Raw genomic sequence first — 19335 nt, 5'->3', positions numbered from 1 at the left:
AGTCACTATCTTTTATCAGCATGACTTCTGCTGTTTTCTGAAGAAGCCCTGGCATCATTCCATTTACCTACAAACCATTTCATTCCACCTTTTGGTCTCTTCTTTTTTTTGCTTGTCTGAGAGGAGCAGTGAATTACCCAATGAGGAACCAGGGAAAAGACCTCTATTCCTGCTGCCATCTGTCTTTAATTCTTAAGCAGCTTTTGAGCTGATCTAGTAAATTTACATTTAGGAATCTCAATTACACTCTAGACTATTCATTCTCTCACATCAGCTTTCAGGCATTTGTCATTTATATTTATAACTACTGACCACTTTTCCAAGACTCCCTTTTTACCATGTTCCCTTATTTGGAGTTCCCTCCTTGGTCCTCTGTCTTCTGCTGAACTCATGCCATGGTTGTGCCCTACCCACTCCATACAAGGTTGAACTAAGGTGTCCGCTGCCCCATTTGTTAACTGTAAGGCCCCTCTTTAAAAAGCTTCAGTAGGGAAAAAACTATTGACTTATAATTAAAGATGAATGGGGCTCAGCTAAGGGATTCTTTTCTGGTGTTGATTCCTTTTCTTCAACTCCTTCCAGCCAGAGACATTCAGAATTGAGAGGACCTCAAAGGTCAGTGATCAAGCTTTCCTTCAGCACTATTAAATGCCAAACTGTGCTAAGAAATAGGGGCTCAAAGAAAGGCAAATATATGGTTCCTGCCCTAGAGGATCTCACATTTTAAAGGGGGAGATAATTCATAAATAACTCTGCACATGCAGTATAGATATGTACATACACACACACACACAGACAACATTTAGATATTCACCTATGGAGATTATACAGATAAAGTTTGCCTGGGAAGTAACCTCAGAGAGAGTCTCCTGCTCTTGAATTTAGATCTGGCCTCAGATGCTTGCAAGCTGTGTGACCCTGGGCACATCACTTCATCTTGTTTGCCTCAGTTTCTTCATCTGTAAAATCAGCTGGAAATGAAAATAGCAAATCACTCCAGTATCTTTGCCAAATGGGGTCACAAAATGAACACATTTAAAAAGACTGGACAACAAAGTGTTTTAAAATAGTTAGGGAGCCCCTGGAGTTTAATGAATAGTGAGAGTGACCCAGTCAGATCTGGGTGCTTTGGTTTGTCTGGAATGGGGACAAGACAAAGAGAATAGCAAGAAGGCCATTTTACAATAGTTCTGGCCTGTATTGATGAGAACCTTGCATGAGGGTGGCAGCTGTGAGAGTGGAGAGAAGGATTGGTTATGAGAGATTAACAACAAGATTTGGAAACAAATTGGATCCCAAAGGTGAAATAGGTAGGAAATGGCAGAGCCAGGTCTTCTGACTACAAACTGAATGCTCTTTCTTTCCATGGTTGCTTTCTACAAAACACTGCTCATTTTCCAATATTTTAACATTTGCTGAAAACAAAATAACTTCTGATTTCCCTACTTGTCCTATATTGTCCTACATCCAATACACAAACACACACATACATGTAGTCTCCATGTTGGACAAACATTTTTCTTTTTCTTGTTGCTGTAATGTTCATGTATGTTTTTTAATATTCCTGATTCAAGGTGCAGAAGCTTCTTTTTAAGACTTTGAACTCACTAGTAACATTCAGAGATGCCACAAATATGAAAAATAAATTCTGAAAAGAGAATACAAAGAAATCAGAATACAGAAGAAATAGAGGCTAAAGAGGGACAATGACAGTTCTTGGAGAGGGGTTTTCTTGGATTCTTTGTTTTTTGGTTCATGTGTTTAATTTGCTTATGTTCCAGTGCCTCCTGGGAAGGACCAGGAGAAATGATCTGACAGCGTCTAAAGATGAGGTTCTAGAATGGGGTACTTTAGGAAAATCCACTTTGCCTTCTTCTGCACAGGTTTGAAAAGGGAATCTGTTTGAGTTGAGGTACAGGACATCTTAACTGACAAATATTTTCTAAGTCTAAGATCTTTCATCTTTATTTTCTCTCAGGGATTCTGAAAGAGAAATGAAACACGACCTAGAGAAGTAGCTTTCATGGAAGACAAAGAAGAAGGAAGAGGTGGAGGATAAAGAGAGGAAGTGGATGAAGAGAGAAGAAAGAAGGAAGAGAGGAAAAAAGAAGAGGGAAGAGAGAGGGGTAAAAAAAGAAAGAGGAAAAGAAAAGAGAAGAGGGAAAGGCATATTAGGGGAAGGAAGGAAAGAAGGAAGGAAGAGTAAAAAGCAGGAAAGTATTGCAGTTGTTACTAAATGAGTGACTCAAAGATGGAGAATGGATCAATTTGTTTATTGGAAGCAAGGAGGCTGTAAATTAAGACAAATCCCTTATTATAACAGTTTAGAATTCTGTGGATTAGACTTTTAGTGCATTCTATACTGGAAGAATGCAATAATTTCTTTATTAATATCTAGGATATATTAATAGTAGCACACTTCTTATGAGAAGAGTGTCATTGGAAAACATTCACTGTGGGACTCAGGAGGGCTCTGGACTCCTCACTTATTACAGAATGTATACTGGTTTCATTTTCTTTCAACAAAACCTTCCTCTGATAGGTTGTGCCCAGGATACCTGTAAATAGCGGGTTAGTGCCAACCTATTCCATTGTCAGAGGAAGCAGTTTGTCAGGTTTCTGAATGAAAGACAAGTCAACCGAATTTTCATCTCCAATTACCCAGGATTTTGGTTCATCAGAAGCTCCTGGCAATTAAATTCTGCAAACATTTATTAAGGACCTGTTATGTGTCTAGCACAGTACTTGGTTTTGTGGAGTATATTATGTTCTATGAGGGAGGGTTGGAGAAGAGTTGGAATATAAATTGATTCAGATAAATACTGGATAATTTAAAGAAGGGGAAAGTACTTCAAAGAAGTGTAAGGAAGGAAGATAAGAATTCTGAAACAGAAATGGGGAAAGAATATACTCTAGACATGGGTGAGGGCTTGTGCAAGTAAATGGACAGAGGGAGAGATGGAATGTAGAATTTGGGGCAAAGGGTTTGTACCGATAAATAGTGAATGACTACCTCCACTAAAAACAGAGACTATGGGCCAAAAGGTGGATCAGTGTATAGAGTGTCAGTCTTGGAGCCTGGAAGATCTGGATTCAAATCTAGCCTCAGACACTTCCTAGCTGTGTGACCCTGGGTAAGTCACTTAATACTCATTGCCTAGCCCTTGCTGCTCTTCTGCCTTGGAACCAATATATGGTATTGATTCTAAGATGGATGATAAGGGTTTAAAAAAACCCCAGAGAATATGATCTGTGGCTAGAGACCTAGATTAGATCAGAGATTCTTTCCTCTTTTTTGTGTCATGGTCCCCTTTGACTGTCTGCTGAAACCTATGAAACCCTTCTCAGAAGAACATTGTTAAATGCATAAAATAAAATACATAGGATTTACTAAGGAAACCAATTGTAGTGACACATAGTTATAAAAAATATATTTTTATGAAATGTTCATGCCCTCCAGGTTAATAACTTTTAGATCAAATAAAGGAAGAATTTCAGTGGAGGATTGTGGGAAGATAACACAATAAGGCAGAAAATTACCTGACCCTCTCAAATTCCCCCACAAAGAAACCCCCTTAAAATAATGCTTTAAAGTGAACTTTAAAGTGGCAGAAATAATTAAGTCTGGGTAAAGCATCCTCCAGAAATCTGGGAGGCCATTAGGCAAGATCTGACCTCCCTTGGTAATGGTGGGGCTGACTGAAATGCAGATAAAATTTCCTTAGATCCCAGCAAGTCAACAAACAACTAGGCCTGGGGACAGCTGTGCCAGCAGCCGACTTAGTTTTGGGAGCTTTCACCCCACTGGCTGAGGGAGGTGGGGCTCAGGCCCACTGACCAGAGGAAGTCCCTAGGCTGTGGCTGCAGGCAGACAGGAACCAGCAAACCTACTGAATGCTATTTCAGAGGGGCAGGGGCCCTGTTGACTGGCATCATTTGCCAGGAGAACAGAGTCTCTGGTTTTGTTTCCAGGACAGAGGAGAGAAGTGGAACTTGTAGATGCACGAGAGACTGCAGGGAGCAAGAGCATTTGCAGATGCTGTGATGGTATATTTCACACCTATCGGATTGGCTAAATGCTTAAAGGGGAAAATAGTAAATACTGGAGGAGAAATTCAGGGAAAATTGGGACACATGTCCTATTGGTGGAACTGTGAACGGATCCAACTATTCCAGAGAGTGTTGTGGAATTATGCCCAAAGAGTTATAAAACTGTGTGTACCCTTAAATTCAGCAATACTACTCTTGTTGGGTCTGTTTCTCAAGGAGATCAAGGTAAAAAGAAAAGAGCCAATATGTTCTAAACTATTTATAGCAGCTCTCTGTGTTGTAGCAAAGAACTGGAAGTTGAGGGGAAGCTCATCAGTTGGGGAATGGCTAAACAAGTTTGGTATATCATTCTGATGAGCACTACTATGCAATAAGAAACGATGAGCAGGCTGACTTTAGAAAAACATGGAAAGACTTCCCTGAAATAACAAAGAGGGAAACGAACAGAAAACAAGAGAACACTGTATCCAACAGGAATAAGTTTGAAAAATAACAATGTCTACCTCCAGAAAAAGAATAGATAAATAGAAACATGCAGAGCAAATTTTTATATATACACACATTTATATTTAGATTTCCCTTTCACATTGTGGAGGGTTGAGGTGCAGTGCCTCCCCCAAACTCCCCACAATCTAGAAAATCTGTGTAAAATTTTTTGGTCTTCCCTTTGTACCTGAGAAGTCTGAATTTTTTTTCTTTTATGGGATATTTACAATACCTTATTGTAAAATTTGATTTAAGTATTTGGTCACATGTAGATCAATGTTAAGTAAAATTACTGTGAAAAAGAAAATTTTAAATAGGAAATAATATGAAAAATTTAAAAATGAAACAATTATATAACATGTTGGTGTTATATAATACTCTATGTATATTTCATATATGGCTGAGTTTCTAAACTTATTCTGTGTTGTCTGCTGGTTTACGTAAATTATCTACAACTTCCATTAAACTCCCTCCCAAATTCCCACTTAATTTCTTACACTGACTCGTGATACATTGAAATTTGATGGGGAAAGTTGCAATGTGGAAGGGATGTCTATATCTTTGTTATTTCTTAAGGCACAATATTATTTTGTTACATTCATATGCCATAATTTATTTAGCTTTTCTCCAGTAGGTTGGTCTCAGTTTCCAGTGTTCCTGCTAAGAAAAGAATTGTTAGAAATATCTTAATTTATGTGCCCTTTTCTTCCTTCTTTGGTCTCTTTAGTATATAAGACTTGAGTTGTGGTATTGCTGAGTCAAAAATTGTGGACAGTTTGGGACAGGTAGGTAGCCCAGTGGATGTAGTAGGAAACCTGGAAATGGGAGAATCTGGGATCAAATCTGTTCTCAGAGACTTCCAAGCGAGGTGACCTTGGGCAAGTCATTTAACCCCAATTGCCTATCATTTGTCCTTCTGTCCTTCTGACGCATTGCCCTTCTGCCCTTCTGACGCATTGCCCTTCTGCCCTTCTGACGCATTGTGGGTGATCCTTAGCAAGCTCCGTTGCCCGGCAAAATTTGTCAAACTGATCCAGCTCTTTCATGTCGACATGACAGGGGAAGTCCTATCTGGTGGAGAGACTTCCGATTGCTTCAACATCTCCAATGGCGTGAAACAAGGCTGTGTCCTCGCTCTGGTACTATTCAACCTATACTTCATCCAAGTATTACGACATGCTGTGATGGATCTAAATCTGGGCGTCTACATCAAATACTAACTGGATGGCTCACTATTCAACCTTCGCCGCCTGACTGCAAAAACAAAGACAACAGAGAGACTCATCCTGGAAGTTCTCTTCACATATGACTGTGCTCTCATGGCCCACCAAGAAAATCATCTCCAAACCATTGTGGACAGGTTCTCCACCACAACAAAACTGTTTGGCCTGACTATCAGCCTCAGCAAAACAGAGGTGCTGTTCCAACCTGCACCAGGGAGGCCAACTAACCAGTCATGCATTACAATCGAGGGCACGCAGCTTTCCAGCGTCAACACTTTCAAGTACCTGGGCAGCACCATCGCCAACGACAGGTCCCTAGACCACGAGATGAATGCCAGGATCCAAAAGGCCAGCCAGGCACTCGGGCGGCTGCGCTCCAAAGTCCTCCAACACAGCGGTGTAAGCACTGCGACGAAGCTCAAAGTGTATAATGCAGTGGTCCTCAGCTCGCTCCTGTATGGCAGTGAGACATGGACACTGTACCGGAAGCACATGAAGCAGCTGGAGCAATTCCACCAACGCTCCCTCCGGTCAATCATGAGGATCTGATGGCAGTACCGAATCACCAACCAGGAAGTCCTCGACAGAGCCAACTCCACCAGCATCGAAGTCATGGTCCTCAAAGCCCAGCTACGATGGTCTGGACACGTCATCCGCATGGACCCACAGCGAATACCAAGACAGGTATTCTATGGTGAACTGTCAGCTGGACTCAGGAAACAAGGCCGGCCAAAGAAAAGATTCAAGGATCAGCTAAAGTCCAACTTGAAGTGGGCTGGCATGACACCAAAGCAACTAGAACTCGCTGCCTCTGTCAGAAGCAGCTGGAGAACCCACATTCACCATGCCGCCACCACCTTTGAAGATGAGCGACGTCGAGGTCTTGCCACTCTGCGTGAACGCCAACACCAGGCCACAACCGCACCTCCCGTAACAACTGGCGTCCCAGGCCCCATGTGCCACAAACTGTGCGCCTCAGTCTTTGGACTTCAAAGCCACATGAGGGTATATCAACAGATGATAATGCACAAAGACAATTGTCATTCTTGGTCACCAGGAGACTACCACTAATTATTAAAAAAATGAATAATATGGAAATGGGTTTTGAGAGCTAACATATGTATAACCCAGTGGAATTGCTTGTCAGATCCGGGAAGGGGGAGGAAAGAGGAGAGAGAGACAATAATAATCATAGAACCATGGAAAAACTTTAAAAAATAAAATAAAATCAATTTGCAGTGAGAGTTATCTTGGCGGGAATTCCCTGCACTGGACTTGGAGGTCCAGACATTTTTCTTCCTCCAACAAAAGAAGTTGTTCCAGAGATTCTATGACTACAATGTATAGAACACCATTGTGGTATATTAAAGCCTCCTTTTTATCACTAGTGACCCAAAGGTCAAGGGAGAATTATATGATGGGCATAACCAGGATACAGCATGTTGTGTCAGTGATATCTAGCAAGAGATTCAATAAAAACAAAAGGAAACAAAAACATCATGGTCAGAAAAGGTGGTAGTTCAGTCATATAGGGTATAAGGGAAAACCTGATCATTACAGCTGTATTGCTATCCATGAAAAATTAAGAGAGCCTGAAGAACATCTCTAACATGCTGGAATGTTTTATGGAGAGACACAGGACAAAGATCATGCCCTGTAAGAAATCACGGACTGTGATTCCCATCCATGAGTTCCTGCATCCCTAGAAACATCTTCATGTGGAAGTTCCTCTGCACTCTTGATTTGTTAATGGATTCATTATGTCTTTCCTGAGATGTGATGGCCAGAACCAAATTGTACAGTATTCCAGGAGCTCAGTGGTGTTTGAAATCTTTCCCAAGGTTTTCTAAGGGCAGACAAGAGCCTCATTAAGCCCCCAAAGACCTTCCCAGCCATCAGGTCCTGTGTTACACTGAAGACTGGGGTCCTCCATCTTCCCACAGCTGGCAGGCCTTCTACCACTAGAGGTCACCATTAAAGCAGTATTTCAGAAGCCAGAGCCTTTGGCCAGAGGGAAAATTGAACAATAAAAGCCACTTTGCAGCGCTGTGGTTCAGCAGATGCCTTACGGGTAATTTAATGGAGATGGGTGAGATTTTATCAAGGTCCTAAATTGAAATTCATTTCTAATCTCTACCTCCAAGTCGGAAAAAAAATCGGCTTCCCTGCCTTGTGACAAGACCTCTAGGGAAGAATAGACTCTAACTAAGAAGCAGCCTAGGTGACTTCCCAAACTCCGCACAGCTAGCCCTAACTTCTTAGCCAGGCTCTAGTTCTGTTTCCAGTTGCCTGGAGAAGAGTTTTTAGTTGAAGAACCCCATCTATGCCTCCAAGTCTCTAAGTTGGAAGCCTATCGTTCTATCTTCCCAATCCCCCCATCCAAGCCCACTCCCATTCTCCTGGGTTGTTGTCCAGTCATTTTCAGTTCTGTCTGACTCTTTGTGATCCCATTTGAGAATTTCTTGGCAAAGATATTGGAGTAGTTTGACATTTCCTTTTCTAGCTAATTTTATAGATGAGGAGACTGAGGCACACAAGGTTAAATGTGCCTTGTGGGAGGGCAGAGAGTTATCTTTTTAAAAAACCCTTACCTTTTACTTTAAAATTAATACTGGGTTTTGGTTCTAAAGCAGAAGAGTGGTAAGAGCTAGCCAATGGAGGTTAAGCGACTTGCCCAGGATCATATAGCTAGGACATGTCTGAGAATAGATTTGAATCCCAGATTTCCTGACTCCAGGCCTGGTGCTCTATCCACTATGCTACCTGGCTGTCTATTCTCATGTGGCCCCCTTTAAATTTGTTGGTTTCATTGATGTAGCTCTACTGGCCCAGCTCAACAAGCCTAGCATTTGGAATCATCTTGGATATGTATAGCAAAATATTAATGACTAGAATGAGTTTTAAAGGATGCCTACCCCTCCTCTTCTTTTACTTCTAAATCTAGAAGCACATTGATAATTTGGCCAAAGGGGGAGTTGATCCTCAGTTGTCAGGTTTTAGAGGCCACAGAGCTCCATTGTGTATTTCTTTCTTTCTTTTTTTTAACCCTTACCTTCCATCTTAGAATCAATACTGTGTGTTGGTTCCAAGGCAGAAGAGATGTAAGGGCTGGCAGTGGGGGTCAAGTGACTTGTCCAGGAAGTGTCTGAGGCCAGACTTGAATCCAGGACCTTTAACCTCTGGGTCTGGCTCTTAATCTACTGAGCTACCCAGCTGTCCCCTCATTGTGCATTTCTGATGTATCAGCTCTTTGAGAACAAATGTTTCATTTTTGTCCTTGTTTACCCAGTACCTAGCTCAGTACCTGCCACTCTATGGGCAATTAATAATTGATTCATTTCAAATGAGACAGAATGAGACTGACCAATGGAGGAATTTGTTTTGCTTGACTTTGAATATATATTACATATTATGTGCATATTATATTTTTCCCCATTGTGGGAGGTGATGAGGAGAGAAAATAAAGACTTTTTAATTAAAAAAATAATTTGGAAAGACTTTGGTGGGGGGGGGGGACAGGTGATTTATTAATGATAAATATCAGTAAAAATTTTTTTTTTTAATCTAGGGAAGCAAGGTAGTCCAATGAATAGAGTACCAGACCTGAAGTTGGGTAGACCTGGGTTCAATTTTGGTCTTAGATCCTTCCTAGTTGTATGACCCAAGTCACTTGACTCCCATTGCCTAGCCCTTGCTGCTCTTTTGTCTTAGATTTGATACTAAATACTAAATAAAAATAATTTTTAGAAAACACATCCTACATTTTCCTTCCTCTATATCTTTTCTCATATACCCTTCCCTCTTTGCCTTTTAAATTCCTTCTTGTCCTTTAAAGCCCAACTCAAATGTGACCTCTTTCAGGAACATTTCTCCTACATCCTCTTGTGGGTAACATCTATTTCCCCTATTCACTCTTTTCAACTGTAGCTCTTAGCTCAAAGGACCATAAATAATAATTCCTCACATTTAGGGGAGAGGTCTTTATTGCTGTTACTGTAGGGTTGTACCTGTTCTCAATCTACTCCAGCCTCTATCCAATCAGTAAGTCTTTAAAATTTAGGTCCCAAAAGGGGGCAGCTGGATAGCTCAGTGGATTGAAAGCCAGACCTAGAGACAGGAGGTCCTAGGTTCAAATTGGCCTCAGACACTGCCTAGCTGTGTGACCCTGGGCAAGTCACTTTACCCCATTGCCTAGCCCTTACAATTCTTCTGCCTTGGAACTGATACACAGTAACCCTGGGCAAGTCACTTGACCTCCAAAATTAGGTCCAATGGAGATCTTTCCCACCCTTCCTGCTACCATTTTCCATACTCAATCTCTTATCATCTAAATGTGATAGCTTGCTAACTGATTTCCCTACTACCAGTTGCTTGTCCTTCCAATCAATCCTGTACACTATTTCCATCTCCTCAATAATCTACAAGCTTTAAATTGCTTCATGGGTTAAATTCAGATTTCTCAATCTGACACTCAATGTCTATTTGTGACAACTTGACTTTAAGATGTCAGGAGTGGGTAATGTATTTCATCTCAGGCCTCTTGAATCAAGGTTGATCATCATCACATTGATCCAAGCTCTTACAGCTTTCAGAGTTGTGTGTTTTTATGATGTTGTATTCTCCTGGTCCTGCTTGCTTCACTCTGCATCAGTTAATATAAGTCCACCAGATTTCTCTGAAATCATGCTATTGTTGTTTGGCCCTGACTCAGTCCAGCCTTTTGTAAGTTTAGATTTGATATGGAAACAAAACAGAGATATTTGTGTATTATTCACCAATTAACAAAAGGATATTTACTTAGCCATGGTAGGAGAAGATTCAAAAAGAAGAGGCATTGAGAAGCCTTTATTGTTGATTCAGCTGAGCAAAACTCCCATCCTGATCCCACCAGCCAGACATCAGAGATCAACCTCCCCGACCCTATCTTCTTGTGGTTGCTTTGTTTCTAGCAATGAGGAAGTATTGTTAACAGTCTCAGCACTTAACCCCTGAGCCAAACAAGTATTGAGGAATGTTTCAATAGGTTTTAAGAGAAAACTTGCCTAACCTGCATAGGGGAGAGAAGTAAAGATATCACTCCTACTTCACGTCCCTTTCATCATTTCTTATGGTGCAATAATATGTCATGTTCATATACAAGAGCTTGTTTAACCATTCCCCATTTGATGGACACCCCTTTAGTTCGCAGGTTTTTGCTACAACAAAAAGTACTGCTATGAACATTTTTTGCACTTATAGGTCTTTTTTCCTTTTCTTTTATTTCTTTGTGGTAAATTTAAGTGCTCCCCCCCAAAAAAAAACAACATTGTATTCACCAGGTATGCTGTTTATATGTGGGATGATGATGATGAAAGAGAGATAGAGAGACAGACACAGAGAGAAAGAGATAGAGAGAGATTGAGACAGAGAGATTGAGAGAGACAGACAGACAGAGAAACAGACAGACAGACAGAGAGACAGAGGCAGAGATGGATTGAAAGAGAAAGAGGCAGAGACAGAGCCATAGAGAGAGAGACAGAGAGAATGAGAGAGAGAGAGAGAGAGAGAGAGAGAGAGAGAGAGAGAGAGAAGAGGGATGATTGTTTACTTTTTGCCCAATTTTTTTTTGCTTATAATTGTGATTTTATTGTATAGGATATCCTCCTCATTGGTGAGGCACCCTAAACCCAAAGTAAGAGAGCAATTATTCTATAACTGATGCTTGTAGAGAATTATCTGGGAACACTGAACACGTACTTGACTTGTCCAGGATCTTAAACCTAGTTGGTGGCCAAGGTAGAACCCATGTCTTCTTGACTCCATAGAGTTAAGAGAGAAGCAATTTCTCCATCTATTTTGCCACCCAGACTCCCTTCCCAAGAGTTTAAGAAGCCTTCAAGATTTATAAGGTGGCATTTGCCAGGCCTGCCTGGTGCCCAACCTGCTATCTTGAGCTGTGGAAGAGTTGTTGATCTACATCAGGAGATGGTGTTTCCATACCAAGATTTCTCTATACTTGAAAACAAGAAGCAGCAGACCTTCTCTTCTGACCCTGGAACCCTCCACCCCCAGCCCCTACCCCCCACACACATACACACGGATAAGTCACATTCCAGTGAGTCTTTCTTGCTGCATGGCTGAATGTCTGGGCTCTTCAGCTGCATTCAGGTCACAAGAACAGTCAGGCACATCTGTTTGCAGGATGCTGTTGCTAGGTACCAGAATCAGGCTTATTCTCAGGTCAGATGGTGGCTACTTTCATTTTTCATTTACATGTAAGACTTTGATGGCATAGAATCCCCTAAAGATTTGAGACATTTTCTTTCCCATTTAAATTGAATTCAGGAAATGATTGAGAAGGGAGATCTCCCTTGATAGTATTAACTGACATTTAATTCATCTTTAAGATTTCTTTTTTTTTAAACCCCTACCTTCCATCTTAGAATCAGTACTGTATATTGGTTCCAAGGCAAAAGAGCTATAAAGGTAGGCAATGGGGATTAAGTGACTTGGCCAGGCTCACACAGTTAAGAAGTGAGCCTGGTTCTCAATTCACTGAGCCACCTAGCTATCCCCTGGGTTTTAAGATTTCTAAAGGACTCTATAGCTGTTATTGCATTTGAGCTTTACGATAATTCTGAGATTTTTATTGGGGTTATTTAATTAATGGAGGTTAAATGACTTGCCCAGGGTCATACAGCTAGAAAGTAGCCATGGCAAGAGTCAAACACTTGGGGGCAGCTAGGTGGCTCAGTGAATTGAGAGCCAGATCCCAAGAGGGAAGGTCCTAGGTTCAAACCTGACCTCAGACACTTCCTAGCTGCGTGACCCTGGGCAAGTCACTTAACTCCCATTGCCTAGCCCTTACCACTCTTCTGCCCTTGGAACCAATACACAGTATTGATTCCAAGATGGAAGGTGAGGGCTTTAAAACAAAGAGTCAAACACTTGGTCTTCCTGATTCCAGGTCCCTGTTTGCTTTAATTTTCTATATGCAATGGCTTCAAAACATTCATGGTCATCTCAGGAAGGAGGGAAGGAAGTGAGAGAACACAATTTGATTTTATAATTTCAGAAAACGTATGTTGAAAATTGTTAGTACAAATAATTGGGAAAATAAACTATTTTTTTGAAAATTTCATGCTCAGTCAGCTATAATATGTTACCGAGGTGGTAGAAAGCAATATAATTTGATTGCTGTTATAAAGCAGGACTGAAATTATTCACAGAGTATGCAGAAAGCTTGGTAAGTAAAGTAATGGGGAGCTTTAACAGAATTCGTGCTCAGTCTGGGGCTTTAAGAAAAGGTTTTCAATACGTATGAGATGTGAATTTCCATCCTTGGTGTGTGTATGTATGTGGTAGGGGTCAGTGCAGAGGTGGGAGCCTGGTTCCAGGGTCAGAAGGGAAGGTCTGCTGCTTCTGGCTTTCAAGTATAGAGAAATCCTGGTGTGGAAACACCACCTCCTCATGTAGATCAGCAACTCTTCCAGAATGTGCTCATCTTAAGGAGTTGAAGAGGATATTGAGGAATGGAGATTTGAACTCAGATTTCTAATTCCAAGGCTGGCTGTCTATGCACCGTGCCCTGATTGCCTCTTAATAAATCTGGTAAAAATAAATACAGATGCCTTGTATTAAAGGGTGATGGTGGTAGTGAGAAGACAAGAATTCACATTTGCAATTGTTTCCTGGCACAGATCCATTTTCCCCACTTCCCACAGCATCGCTTCTCCTTCAATTCTTTGTCCATTTTATTACTTTAGTTATGATTAGAGACACATATACAGTTTACTATAGGCAGCATGGTTTCCTGATGAGAGAACTGGCCTCAGGACCAGTAAAAATTCAAGTCTCGCCTCTTGGCACACAATGGCAGAATGATCCTGGGTAAGTCTCTGAAACTTCTGTGCCTTCAACAATTCTCTAAGACTCCAAGTTGCTGAGAAGATATTCACTGGTACAGGCAATTTCCTCCTCTGGAAATTCCCTAGATATATGAAAGCACAAGCCTAATATCTTTTCCCTAACACTTTAGCCTATATAAATACTCATTGGATCTGCAATGGCATTATTTTGGAGAACTACTGATAGAGAAACAATGTGAACTGGTAAAGGTTTAACAATCATCTCCCTAGGAGGAAAATGTATTTATAATAGATTTTTTCAAAACTCTTACCTTCCATCTTAGAATTAATATTATGTATTGGTTCCACAACAGAAGAGTGGTAAGAGGTAGGCAATGGGGATTAAGTAATTTACCAGGTCAGATTTGAACCCAGGACCTCTTGTACCCCATGATACATATTTAAGTTTAATCTTGATGATTAACATTTTCTCTACCACTTCTTCAAGTATATACATACAACAAAACAATCATTTAAACCTCATTTGTAGCATCTGCCAATTTCTGCAGTGAAAATGCTCATACTGAAAATGGGATACCAGCTTAGAATTATATCAGTTTATTCCCTTAATATGTTACTCTAAGAGAAGTGGGTTTTAAGTTCAAGCTACCCGCCCTGGTTGCTATTCCTAAATAGAGAAAGCAAAGCCCCCAGCTTTATATGGGGCAGCTAGGTAGATTAGAGTCCTGGGCCCAGAGTCACAGGAATATTCCTCTTTCTGAGTTCAATTCTGGCTTCAGATACTTATTAGCTGTGTGAACCTGGACAAGTCACTTAATCCTGTTTGCCTTGGTTTCCTCATCTATAGAATGAATGAGAGAAGGAAATGGTAAACTTCTTCAGTATCTTTGCCAAGAAAGCCCCAAATGGGGTCATGAAGAGTCAAACTCAACTACACAACAATAAACAAACTTTATAGCCTAAGTTTGTCCTTTCTACCAGATGCCAATTCCACAATGAATAAACATACCAAAAGGAAAGAAACACACTTATCCAAGTCATAGCAAGCCCAGAATAGGGACATGATCAAAATTCTACCTCCTGACTGCATGTTGACTTCTTTCTCGAATCTTTCTCTCCTGTCAGTGATCCCAAGAAAGGCTGGGATTGTACATCTTTTTTGGAGGCTCAAGTCAGAAAAACTGAGACCTCTCTTCCTTCCTGCTTTCCCCAACAAGACCTGCCTCTTACTCGGTGCAGGGAATATAACAATAAATCTCCAGCAGAAAGGAGTCTCATGCAGTTGATCCTTTGAGTCAAGAGTTACAAGGAGAAAGAAAGAAAGTGCCTTGTGAAGAGTGAGGACAAATGGATGCTCCCCATAAAAGGAATCAGGGCAGTGTTTCTCACTGACTGAAGGAGGTCACATCTGAGCTGGGCTCAAACAAAGAGGGAGAAGGACATGATGTGACATTTCTATATGATGATCTACTGTGAAAGACCTAACTATTATCAGCAATGCAAGAATCCAGGCCAACTCCAAGGGACTCATGATGAAAAAGGCTCTCCACTGCCATGGAAGGTACTGACAGAATCTGAATGCACACGGAAGCATTCCATTCTTCATTTTTTTTTCCTCCATGAATTTTTCTCTAGTGGAAGCACTATGTGTCTGGTTTTACATGATAAACAGGGAAATATCACTGTGTGATAACACATATACAACCTATATCATAATACCTGCCATCTTGGGAAGAGGTGGGAGAGAAGAAGAGAACATGGATTGCAAAATGTCAGAAAATGATTATTCCAAACTATATTGACAAGAAATCTGGAAGACAATGTAAAAATTGTTTTAAAAAGAAAATTTGAAGTTTTTTTTTCAAAAAAAAAAATGTTTACTGATATCTTTCATTGATATACCACCTGCTTTCTCCTCAGCCTTTCCAAATTATTTTTCAATCGACAAGCCTTTATGTTCTCTCCTTGCCACTCCCCTGCAATGGGAAAAAAAAAAGAAAACTCTTGTAACAAATATGCAGAGTCAAAACAAATTACCTCATTGGCCATATCTAAAACATCTGCCCCATTTGTCTGTGACTTCTCTGCCAGGAGGTGATTAGTATGCTTCTTGGTCATTCCTCTGAAATTGTGGTTGATCATTGCATTGATTAAAGTCCCTAAGTCTTTCAAAATAGTTTATTTTCACATGGTTGTTATTGTTATTCATTGTTCTGCCTGGCACAGGTATCATCTCTCTTCATCTCTTCACAGAAGTCTTTCTACATTTCTCTGAAACCATCCCTTTGGCCAGATCTTATAGAATAGTAGTATTCAATTCCATTCCATCTGCATATGGTATATTCCATGTGCCATACTTTATTCAGCACTACTGCAATTAACTGTCATTATCTTAGCTTCCTGTTCTTTTCTATCATCCAAAGAGCTTCTCTAAATACTTTCATTCATAGGAATCCTTTTTCTAATAAAAAAAATATCACGGAGGTGGTTTGAGCTAGTAGTACTGCTTCCCAGGATATCCAGATCCATTCATAGCTCCACCAAAAGTGTTGTGTTTTTCTCACAGCATCTTCAATATTGTCATTATCTTTTTTGTCATCTTTGCCACATTGATGAATGTGAGGTGAAACTTGAAAGTTACTTTAATTTTCATTTCTAAATTATTTATTATTTGGAACCTATTTTACGTAGTGGTTGAGAGCTTGAATATTTTCCTTTGAAATCTCTATAATATCCTCTGGTCACTTATCTTTTTCTTACAAATTTTAATAAATTCCTTGTTTATTTTAGAAATAAGACCTTTATCAGAGAAACTTACTCCAAAACTTTTCCCCAGTTAGCTGTTTCCCTCCTAATTTTAGCTGTCCCAGTTGACTTTTTGTGTACTTTTTTTTTACTTCAGTTAGCAACATTTTCCCACTTTTTTTTCTTCTGTGATCCTCTCCTCACTTGTTTACTTACATAATGTAAGGTCTAAAAGGGAACAGGGAGGATGGAGGGAGAGAGGGAATGGGGTGAGAAGGTGAACAAAGTGTTCTTCCCCTCTCTTCCTTTTTGGAGGAAGTCCTGTCTCCTTGATAGAGGGAGCATGTCTCTTCAGAGAATGGTTCTGGGAGATGGAGGACAAGAACTAGAGGGGGAATCCCTAGTAAGATGACACACTGCCCCCCTTAAGGTCCAATCTCATCTTGAGAAGCAAGACGAATTTTTCTGCCTCTGGGTTCCTCAGGGACACCAATTGCCAGTTCCCTTCAGGATCCTGGAGCTACTACTACCTTGGAGAGATGTTTATTCCTTGGGTTGGCAGTTTGGATCACTGGGATCCAGAGGTTAACCCCTCTTTTAGGGAGAGGTATGACCTCCCCAAATCTTCAGTTCCCTTTATTATTACTAGGAACTGACCCAGACCTAATTCTATAGTAACAGATAAATTTATTGGGTTCAAACAGCAAAGGAGTGATAAGGGTATCAAGTAGGGAAAATGGGGGTGTGGGAGACCCTACACTTGTCCCCTCTCCCAAATTGGCCCTCCAGAGTTTAGAGGTACAAGACTTTCTTGGACTTGATCCCTCTTCTTATCTACTGCCAGTTGACCCCTATTCCTAAGTTAACTAGCTTTGAATACAGTAGTCCAGGAACAAAAAGGGAGAGAAATAGAGAGAGATCCTTGAAAAAGATCTCTGTGGATGGCTTTCTTCAAACTCCCAGTCCACAATATCCACTGATGGCTTTGATTGCTGTTATTGAGAGTTGAGTGAGAGGTATCCAGAGGTTCAGGAACAGATAGTTGATCTCCAAAGAGACAACTTCATTCCAGCCTAGGAGATCTGCTTCTTCCCACCAGCTCCCAGCTGGAAGAATTGTGAAGTGAGGCGAGCAGTTGAAGTTCCCCCAAGTTTCAGGTTTTTTTTCTTCTTGCTCCTCCTCTACTCTCTCTGCAGCTGATCTCTGTCAGAGACTGCTCTTTTGCTAACAGTAGATCATCTCTCCTCCTACCTTACACTTAGGAACTCTTCCCCCATCCATAGATCTGAAATGAAATTTCTTCCTTAATTATCCAATTTATTTATACACACCACCTGCTTTTCTAACTACGTCTCTAACAAAAAATTATCTATTACAATAAAGAAAAGGAGAAAAGAAGAAAGTTCTACCAAAGAACCAAAATATCACAAAAAGTTGACATCATATGTAGTATTCTCCACAAGAAATATGTTTGTGAGGCAGAAAATAGTTCCTGGGAAGACACAGTTATTGATTTAGATGTAGAAGGGATATTCAAAGTCATCCATTCCAACACCTTCTTGCCCTGCCCCCTGCCCACGTCCTATTTTGTAAGTGAAGAAATTGAGACAGAGAAAGGTTATATGATTTGTCCAGGGTCACACCACTATTATGTGTTTGAGATAGGATTTAAACCCAAATATGCCTGACCCTGAGTCCCATACCTGTTTAATTTGCCACTTTTTTAGCCTTGAATGACAAAGGAGTTTAGATTTTACTTACAAGACAATAAGGATCCACTGATAGTTTTTTAATAGAGGAGTGATGAGTGACAAAACCAAATCTATGAATCCTTGACTATATTTTCACTTGCTGACCTCCATGCTTGGAATGCTTTGCTTTCCCTTCTCATCTCCATCTTCTTGTTTTCTTTAGGTCCCAGCCAAAATCCCATCCCTAAGAAACCTTTCCTAATCCTCCTTCATGCTAATGGCTTTCCTCTAAGGTGATTCTAATTTAGCCTGTAAATATTTCATTTGTGCAAAGTTATGTTGTTTCCCATTAGGCTATAAGCAATTTGAGAGCAGGGACTAGGTGGTTGTTGCTGTTACTGTTGTAGGTTTCTTTCTTTCTTTCTTTCTTTCTTTCTTTCTTTCTTTCTTTCTTTCTTTCTTTCTTTCTTTCTTTCTTTCTTTCTTTCTTTCTTTCTTTCTTTCTTTCTTTCTTTCTTTCTTTCTTTCTTTCTTTCTTTCTTTCTTTCTTTCTTTCTTTCTTTCTTTCTTTCTTTCTTTCTCTCTCTCTTTCTCTCTTTCTCTCTCTCTCTCTTTCTCTCTCTCTCTCTCTCTTTCTTTCTTTCTTTCTTTCTTTTCTTCCTTCCTTCCTTCCTTCCTTCCTTCCTTCCTTCCTTCCTTCCTTCCTTCCTTCCTTCCTTCCTTCCTTCCTTCCTTCCTTCCTTCCTTCCTTCCTTCCTTCCTTCCTTCCTTCCTTCCTTCCTCCCTTCCTTCCTTTCCTTCCTTCCTTCCTTCCTTTCTTTCTTTCCTTCCTTCCTTTCTTTCCTTCCTTCCTTCCTTTCTCTCTTTCTCTTTCTTTTTTCTTTCTTTCTCTCTCTATTTTTCTTTCTTTCTGAATATCATAAACAATAGACACTTGTTGACTTGGCTCAACTTGACTTATGAATAATGATGATTATTCTGATAGCCAGCATGAAGAATAGGGGAGAATAGAGAGAAAGTGAAGGTGAGAGAACCTGAATTGGTTGTAATGAAAACCTTTATAGTCAGTCAGATGATGGCAATGAGACTGGAGAAAGGGAAGCAAAATCAGCAATGGCAGAATCAACAGAAAGTCAGGATGTATCTTCAGTGAAAAGTGAGAGTGAAGAATTAAGGATAACACCAAGGTTTCTAATGTGGGAAGCCTAATCAAATGGTAGCATCAGTGATGAAAAAAGGGAAGTCAGAAGAATGAAGAAATATGAGTTCATGTCTTTATCTCTTAATGAGGAA

The 19335-nt window shown here is 40.3% G+C and overlaps 1 long non-coding RNA gene across 2 annotated transcripts; it reads left to right on the top strand.

Moving 5' to 3' along the window:
• The first annotated feature begins 472 nt into the window (after window positions 1–472).
• LOC103106077 (uncharacterized) lies at window positions 473–15813 on the top strand. 2 transcript variants are annotated; one of them, XR_001622912.2, is made up of 4 exons: window positions 473–615; window positions 1979–2126; window positions 3029–3134; window positions 5596–15813. It is a non-coding gene; the product is annotated as an uncharacterized LOC103106077 (long non-coding RNA). The 2 variants fall into 2 exon arrangements; XR_008912913.1 differs by having other exon boundaries at window positions 1979–3134.
• The last annotated feature ends 3522 nt before the right edge of the window (window positions 15814–19335 follow it).

The sequence above is a fragment of the Monodelphis domestica genome, chromosome 6 (genome assembly GCF_027887165.1).
Source record: "Monodelphis domestica isolate mMonDom1 chromosome 6, mMonDom1.pri, whole genome shotgun sequence".
Taxonomy (NCBI): domain Eukaryota; kingdom Metazoa; phylum Chordata; class Mammalia; order Didelphimorphia; family Didelphidae; genus Monodelphis; species Monodelphis domestica.
The sequence above is the reverse complement of the archived record's forward strand: the minus strand, read 5'-3'. Positions and strand labels throughout refer to the sequence as shown.